Source organism: Pinus tabuliformis, chromosome 2_2 (assembly GCF_031772625.1).
Source record: "Pinus tabuliformis cultivar Carrire ecotype Pingquan chromosome 2_2, CPIR1, whole genome shotgun sequence".
Classification (NCBI taxonomy): Eukaryota; Viridiplantae; Streptophyta; class Pinopsida; order Pinales; family Pinaceae; genus Pinus; species Pinus tabuliformis.
The window spans coordinates 94,773,752-94,781,305 of record NC_142300.1 but is presented as its reverse complement, the minus strand read 5'-3'; the positions used below and the strand labels follow the sequence as shown (position 1 = coordinate 94,781,305).

Genomic DNA, 7,554 nt, shown 5'->3' with positions numbered 1-7,554 from the left:
GTCATCCTTACTTATGGAAATTTTATTCGTGCCGAAGTTGTTAGCAGTGCAATTTTTCTGGAATTTCAATGATGAGCAGCAGCTTCCTCCTTTTCTGCTGAAACGCTAAAATCAAAAAGTTAGTTGCAGGAAAAAGGAGAAAAGCTTCATTTACTATTCATCATATACCTGTGATTGGTTAAGTGCAAGCTAGTTGTTAGGGCTGTCTACCTACATTGGATGTCTATGGGCTATATGTGAGAAAGGCAATCCCAAACTCTGTGTTGCCATATTAATTTATGTTGCTTCAACAATTGGAAAGACTGAGGATTTATGTGGGTATAGCAATGTTGTTGATTGATGTAACAGTTTGAACAAGGGCATTGAACAACTCATGCTATAGTTTGATAGGTCTAACTCGAATTTCGAAACCTCTTATACATGGATATGGATCATTTACCAGAAGACTAGGAGGAGGTCTTCGTGAAGGTACCAAACATCATTAGTACTTCATTCCAATAGCTTGCTAATAGATAGAGAGAAGGGGATGGAATTAGCAGAAGATGATCTGGGTAAAGGAGGGGTTCCATCAATTAGCTTTGGAAGCAAAGACATGATAGAGCAGATCAAGAACCTAACAGATGTAGGTTCTATGACCCAGTTGCTGCATGAATGCATTTCTCATCAGAGAGGCATCGATGAAGAGTTGGAAGCGTTGTTGTCACAGTGCCATGAGCTGGAGAAGAAGTTAAGTGATCTCCATAAATCTTCTGAAGTGTTGGAGATTGTGAAGGTTGATTCAGATCAGATGCTCTTAAGTGTAAGCTCAACCTATGACCTTGCAGATCATGTGAGTGGCAAGGTGAGAGAGCTAGATCTTGCCCAGTCTCGCGTTCAGTCCACTTTAACAAGAATTGATGCCATTGTGGAGAGGGGGAATTGCATAGATGGTGCTAAACAAGCCCTTGAATCTGAGGATTACGAGTATGCTACCAAATACATAGAGACATTCTTGCAGCTTGATGCAAAGTATAGTGACTCCATTGTCACAGGTTCTGAGGGAGGTAGAGAGACTGCAATAGAGCAGAGAAACCAACTTCTTGAATCGAAAGAAAAGCTCGAGAGTGTAATCAGGAAGAAGCTCTCCAATGCAATTTAAGAGCGGGATCATTCTACTGTTCTAATATTTATCAAGCTTTTTCCTCCTTTGGGTCTCGAGGAAGAAGGGTTATAGGTGTATGTTTCATAATTGAGAAAAGATATTGCTTTAAGGTCTAGATTGGAGTTTGAAGGGTTAATTGATATAGTAGAGTAGTCCATGGGGCAAGTAGAGTTGCAAACTCAGGCTGCCTTTGTAGGCTATTTGATGAACTTGTTCAAGGATATTGTCTTGGCAATTGAGGGGAATGATGAGATTCTCCAGAGCCTTTGTGGTGAATATGGAATAGTCTATGTGATTCGAGAGGCACCGTGCTTCTAGAGAAGTACATGGATTATATGAAACTAGAAAGATTAGCATCAGAGATTAATTTGTAGAATAAGAATTTGATATCAGTTGTAGGGGTGCTAGAAAGGCCAGATCCAAGAGAAATTGAAATATACTTGAAAGAAATGTTGTCATTAACCTAGTTAAGTGAGGATTACACTCAATTTATGATGAAAAAGATGAGGGAGGTAGGATCTGTGGATGCCCAACTTAGTCCACGTGCTAGCAATGCATTCAGAAGTGGTGCGTTTAGTAGTGTGGTTCAAGAGTTGATAGGATTTTATGTCATCCTTGAAGAATTATTCATGGTGGAGAATGTGAAAAAGGCCATAATGGTTGACAAATTTATTTCTGATGGGCTTACTACTGCAATGGTGGATATGTATTTTATGTACTTCAAATTTGTTGTAGAAGGGCTATGTCTACTTCTAATGTCCAGTCTGTACTTGCAGTTCTTAATGGTGTTATTAATTTGTTAAACAATGAATTCCAGGAGGCTTTGCAGAGGAAGATAAGAGAACCAAACTTGGGTGGAAACCTTTTTTTTAGGGGGTGTCAAGGTGTCGAAAACAGGGACTGAAATTGCAACTGCTTTAAATAATTTAGATGTTAGTAGTGAGTATGTTATAAATCTCAAACACGAAATTGAGGAGTGCTACAAAGAGGTGTTTTCTGCACTAGTTGATAGAGAAAAAATTAAGTCATGCTTGTCAGAGCTGGCAGAGACAATATCCATAGATCAGAATGAAAAGGTTTTGTTTTACATGCATAGATAACTAGGCAATCATTACCAATCTTTGTCCTCTTTGTAAAGCTCAATTTGAGATCATTACCTATCTCCCTGTCTATGACACAATTGGTGGCAGTAAGAAACAAAACAATTCTTGTGTTGTTGGAGGAAGAGAGAGGGATCAAAATTGGTATGTCTATGGGAAGAAAAATGCACTTTCTATTCCATCATATTATATTGATGAAGAAGAAATCATTTGTTTGGATGGAGATGGCTGCAGGGTACGAGTTGGAGTTACCACAAAAGAGGAAGATTCTTCATCCCTTGATACTTATATTGCATGTGACTCATGCGATCTCTGGTATCATGCCATCTGTGTTGAATTTAACCTGGAGTGTACAATTGAAAATACTTGGCTTTGCCCGAGGTGCAAAACAAGTGGGGTGCCTACAATATCTACTTTCTGCCAAACTTCAATAGAAAAAGATGTTCAGAATTCCATGCCCAACAGTCTTGAAGCGATTAACCCGTAAAAAATTTTATCCATAGTACACTGAGAGTAGAATTTAAAGTGAATGGCTGAAGTATGAAATTTATAGTGATGAAATTATAGCTATTGTGGCACAAATTAATAGCTCAACAGAATTCTGGGTATGAATGGCAGTCAGAGAGCATCTGAAAAGGGACAAGAACAATAGGCTGATCAAACAACTCCAAAATTCATGCAAGTAGGTGCAAGGTGGCAGTCAAAGGAAGATTTTGAGGAATATGGTTCCACACTTGAAGGAGCAGATATAGTAATCTTAATCCACTTGGAAAACCTTCACTAATTTTATTTTTCAAAATAACTCTATTTTCCATAGTTCACGAGAGTTTTATTGAATATTATTTAGTTTTAATATTGTTCTATGATAGGATTTTGTTATTAATTGTATTTTTTATTTTATTTTTTATTTCCTCTGTTGAGGAAATAAAAATAGATTTGTAATTTAGTATATATAGGATTATTTTTAAAATATAGAGGTTTGATTTTGGCAGCAGAGAGGTTGTTTGGCACTGTGTAAAGTTTTCCTGAATATCATTTTAATAAAGTAGTTTTCTACCCTTTAGACCCGGGATTCATCATGGTGTTGATGTTTAGTATGTTTTTCCTATAATGCACTTATATATTTTGTTTTTATGCCTTGTTTCAACATTATCTAAGAGATATGTTAGGAATTCATCTGTGATGATGCTCCTTTCATGATGATTTTGTTGTTAGATGTAATGGTTGTCTTTGCAAAATTCATCCTTGGTTAGGTGCTCTATTGAGCAACCTCATGATCCTCTTTCGTCTAAAGTTTCTGATATAGATCCATCCCTTGGTTAATGCCTACAGGGAAGTGGGCTTTCTCCCCTATTATTCTCACAATCACAATCTTTATCTGGTTGAACATGGCACTTAATTTGCCCCAAGTTTGCGGTAGAAACTGGCATCGACTTCATAGCCAAGTGGTCCTTCTCTTGTTGTTTTCGACCCAAAAACCTTGCAAACAAATCCCAACACTCCATAGCTAGCCTAAAATTTCATTTATTGCAGCCACATCTTGTTGGCAAAGAGAGAGCCCTCTCTAATCTGGCAAGGTTAGATGCCAGACCTAAAGCTTGGTCTATGGTTACCTCAAAGTTGACTTTTCTCAGCCTTGAGGTTCATTCTAATTGCTAACACTTTATACAACCTTCTTTGCTCACCTTCAAAAATGGGAATGGTGGCATAAGTAAGATCTATCTTGATAGAGCTACCCACCTTGCAACCCCAAGATCTAAATAAGGGCATTCCAAAGTGAGGAGGTATGTCTTCCACCACTATATCCATGACCACACTCTTTACTAGGATCTAAGCCAAGTTTACCACCAGATCCTTTATGATGCCTAAGAACTTGAATCTCTTGGAGTCAAATGATTATAAGTATTTGTATGGTCTGGTAATCTCCAAACCCACCCATTCCATTACTTATAATGACATGAGGTTGTGTGAAGCTCCTCAATCCAACATGCAGTTATGCAGCAAAAGGTCATGGATCACGAGAGTCACATAAAACAGTGCAGTAGAGGGATCCAATTCTTCCACATGTGTCCCAAAAACAACCATTAGCATCTCCTCCTGAAGGTTCAAAGTATCATGGGATGGTGCTGAGCAAGTTGGATGCATGAATTTGGAGACTTGAGCTTTGCATTGAGGCTACTTTAAAAGCTCAGTCATAGGAACAAGCTTTTTTACCTTTTCCAAATCCTTCTAGAGATTGAACCTATGTTGGGCCCTTTCAACATCTCCATGCTTTGTTCCTTCTCCCTTCCTGCTGGAAGTTGTTAACGAAGAAAGTGCCTCTTTTTTTGTGTGTCCCTTAGGACCATTTCTCTCTTTATTTGTAGAGACTCCAATCTTGGGTGGGTCAATATGTAGCTTACCCTTACCTTTGTCTGGGGTTGGAGGAACCACTTGGGGAGAAGATTACCCTTGGTGTTCTATTTCTATATTCCTATTCTCGAATATCTTATATTATATTTACATTGTGGTTATGTTTGCATGAAATCTGCAAATTGTCTGCAATAATAATCAATATCTTCTTCCTCTGTTATTGCTTCTCTGTGATGACTAGCCTCCTGGTGGACCATATTTTCATGTTCCTCTTCAGAAAAACCAACATATATATTTCCTTGCATTTCTTGAGTATCCAACAACTGTTCATTGAGACTATCTTCCAAGTATAAGGGGTGACGAATCTGATCCAGTTGCTCCTTTCTTTCCCTTGGAATCAGTTGTAGTGGAGGCCTTCTATATTGCTAGTTATAGCCTTGGTTGTTGACTTGAGAATTCTGCCTATAGAGGTTCTTGTTCTCGATTTTGAGCTTCCAAACCTTTTGTGATAAGATCTCAATGAGTTTATCTAGACCATCCCACTTTAGGTCTGATGATTCCATAACTCGACCAGAGGAGGATGCCTCTTCTTTTCCTCTTTTGGGTTTGGCAGGTTCTTGCTTTTCTCTCGACTTCCTTGTCGAGGCCAAATTTACTTCCACATCGAAAGCATCAATCTAGAGTTCTTACAGAGTGTTAGATTTCCTTCCTATTAGGGTAAAACCAACATCATATTCAAATGGTCCCAAAAAAACCACACGAGCTACAGCTGGGGGAGGCTTTATGTTAGCTGGTAGGCTATTACACTGCTTATTAAATCTTTTGATAAATTATGTAGTATCCTCCTTCAAATTTTTCCTTATTGTATTGAACTCAGTGAGGAGGTACTCATGCTTCCTCTTTTCTCCCCATTTTTGGGTGAAAGAGTTTTTGAGTTGCTCCCATGTAGGGATCGAGGCATTAGGCAGGGATTTGAATCATTTTCTAGCCTCTCCATCGAGGTATTGTACAAACAGTCTCATAATCACATCCAATTGTTCCATGTTTATGTTCTCAGCAAAAGCACTGAAGGTTTCAATCTGGATTTCTGCAGTGTTATCATCTTCCCCATTGAACCTAGGTAGATGATTTAGGTAGTCTTGGGACATTGCACTCAGAGGCTGGGGTAGATCAAGAGGTGCATATTTATTGAGAAGAAATCCTGGGAGAGCCATCTGGACTAGTGGATGGAGATTCAATTTTTCTTAAGGGACTGGGGTTAAGACCATAGGGGTTGTAGGGGAAGGAGGGTATGTGAAGGCCTTAGGAGTAAGTATTGAATAGTGAGCAACAATAGCCTAAGGATTGGAAGAGGGAAATTCAAAGGTTGATGAGAAAGTACCATAGTTTGGGGGAGTTTTCTCTTTCCAAACTGTTAGTGTCAGTGATTTTTTCTTGTCACCAGTGATCAAATATGATTTTACCAAGTTTTATAAGGGGTCTCAAGTTCAATTTTTATCACGTGACTAGGTTTTAAGAACAAAATTTGGTCACTGGTTAGTTTGTCTAGGATTATCTCTATTCTCTCAAAAATCTTACATGTTGGTCACTTACATCACTCAGAGGAGTTTATCATCATAAAAAGAATATCATGATGATGTTAGTCATCACCATTAGGATTTCACTCAGTCTAAGGTCTTAGTTAGGTCATTAGGGTTTCAAGGTCACCCACGTTTGCATTTCATGGATAAAAATCCGACATAGGATAAGTTGTGATAAGAAACTCTTCTCATTAAAGTTTTATGTAATTTCATGAGTACTTCATGACCATGGTATCAAGGGTCCAAAAGAAAGAAGGTTCACTTTTCAAAAAGGTAAAAATAAGTTCAGTTTACAAATCTCCAAGGTGATCAAGTTCAAAAAGGAGCGAAAGTCATGTTTGAGAAAGGTATGTGGGGCAAATTTTCACTCAAAAGAGGATCATACTATGTCTATAAAAGACAAAAGGTCCCAAACATATTTCATTTGCATCTTTACCTCCTTTGATTATTGAGCTCTTTCCTTCTTAAGTGAAAAAACATGGTTTTTCTAGCTCAAATTGGCAAAACTTCCTAGGCGTTACACTTCCGTGAACTATGTTGTGTTTCTAAGAAAGGCATTGCGCCTCTGTGAACTGCTGATCTGAATAGAAAATGGCATAAACCCATGGTATTCATCCACCCATGTTATTCCTCCACCCATGGAATTTACCCATGGTATTGTAAGGGACATCAACCCATGGTATTCATTCACCCATGGTATTTTCATATGGTATTGTGACATCTACCCATGGTATTCATTCACCCATGAAATTGACATGTGGTGTTGTGACATCCACCCATGGTATTCATTCACCCATGGAATTGACCCGTGGTATTGTAACTGAAAAAAACTACAAGTAACAAGTTGCATTTTGTAAAATGAAAGTTTTGTCTGCCACAATGTAGCTTTTACAGTTATTCTCTATTTTAATAAAAAAATTCTTTGTGGTTTTGTTTATTGGGCATTCTCTTATTTTTCTTGTGGAATTTCAATTTTTCGGATCTTGAGGGCCTCTCCCCCAAAATCCATTTCAATATTTTAGACCTTGGGGGTCTCCCCCAAAGATCCAAACCAGTGGTATCAGAGCTGGTTATGATTCCATGGGAATGAGGGTTTGATGCATATTTTAGTTTCAAAAATTGCAGCAATATTCAACAAACTTCAGGCATGTGCTACGTCCTCCACAGAGCATTTTCTTGTGCCAAGCGAGAAGAATTTTTCTTTTTTCATTTTTTTGCAAGAATGTCTTTGGGCGGCAAGTTTTCGGATCATATCTGAAATTTTTGGTGCAAACTTTACAAAAACCAATAATATTTCTGTATTCCTTGCAAAAAAATACCCAAATTCAAAAAAAAATCGGCCGAATCAGAGTTCGGATGAGGGAGATATTGCTGATTTAAA

The 7,554-nt window shown here is 38.1% G+C and overlaps 1 pseudogene; it reads left to right on the top strand.

Annotated features, from left to right (window-relative positions):
• Positions 1-526: 526 nt before the first annotated feature.
• LOC149191575 (conserved oligomeric Golgi complex subunit 4 pseudogene) lies at positions 527-2,241 on the top strand (annotated as a pseudogene).
• The last annotated feature ends 5,313 nt before the right edge of the window (positions 2,242-7,554 follow it).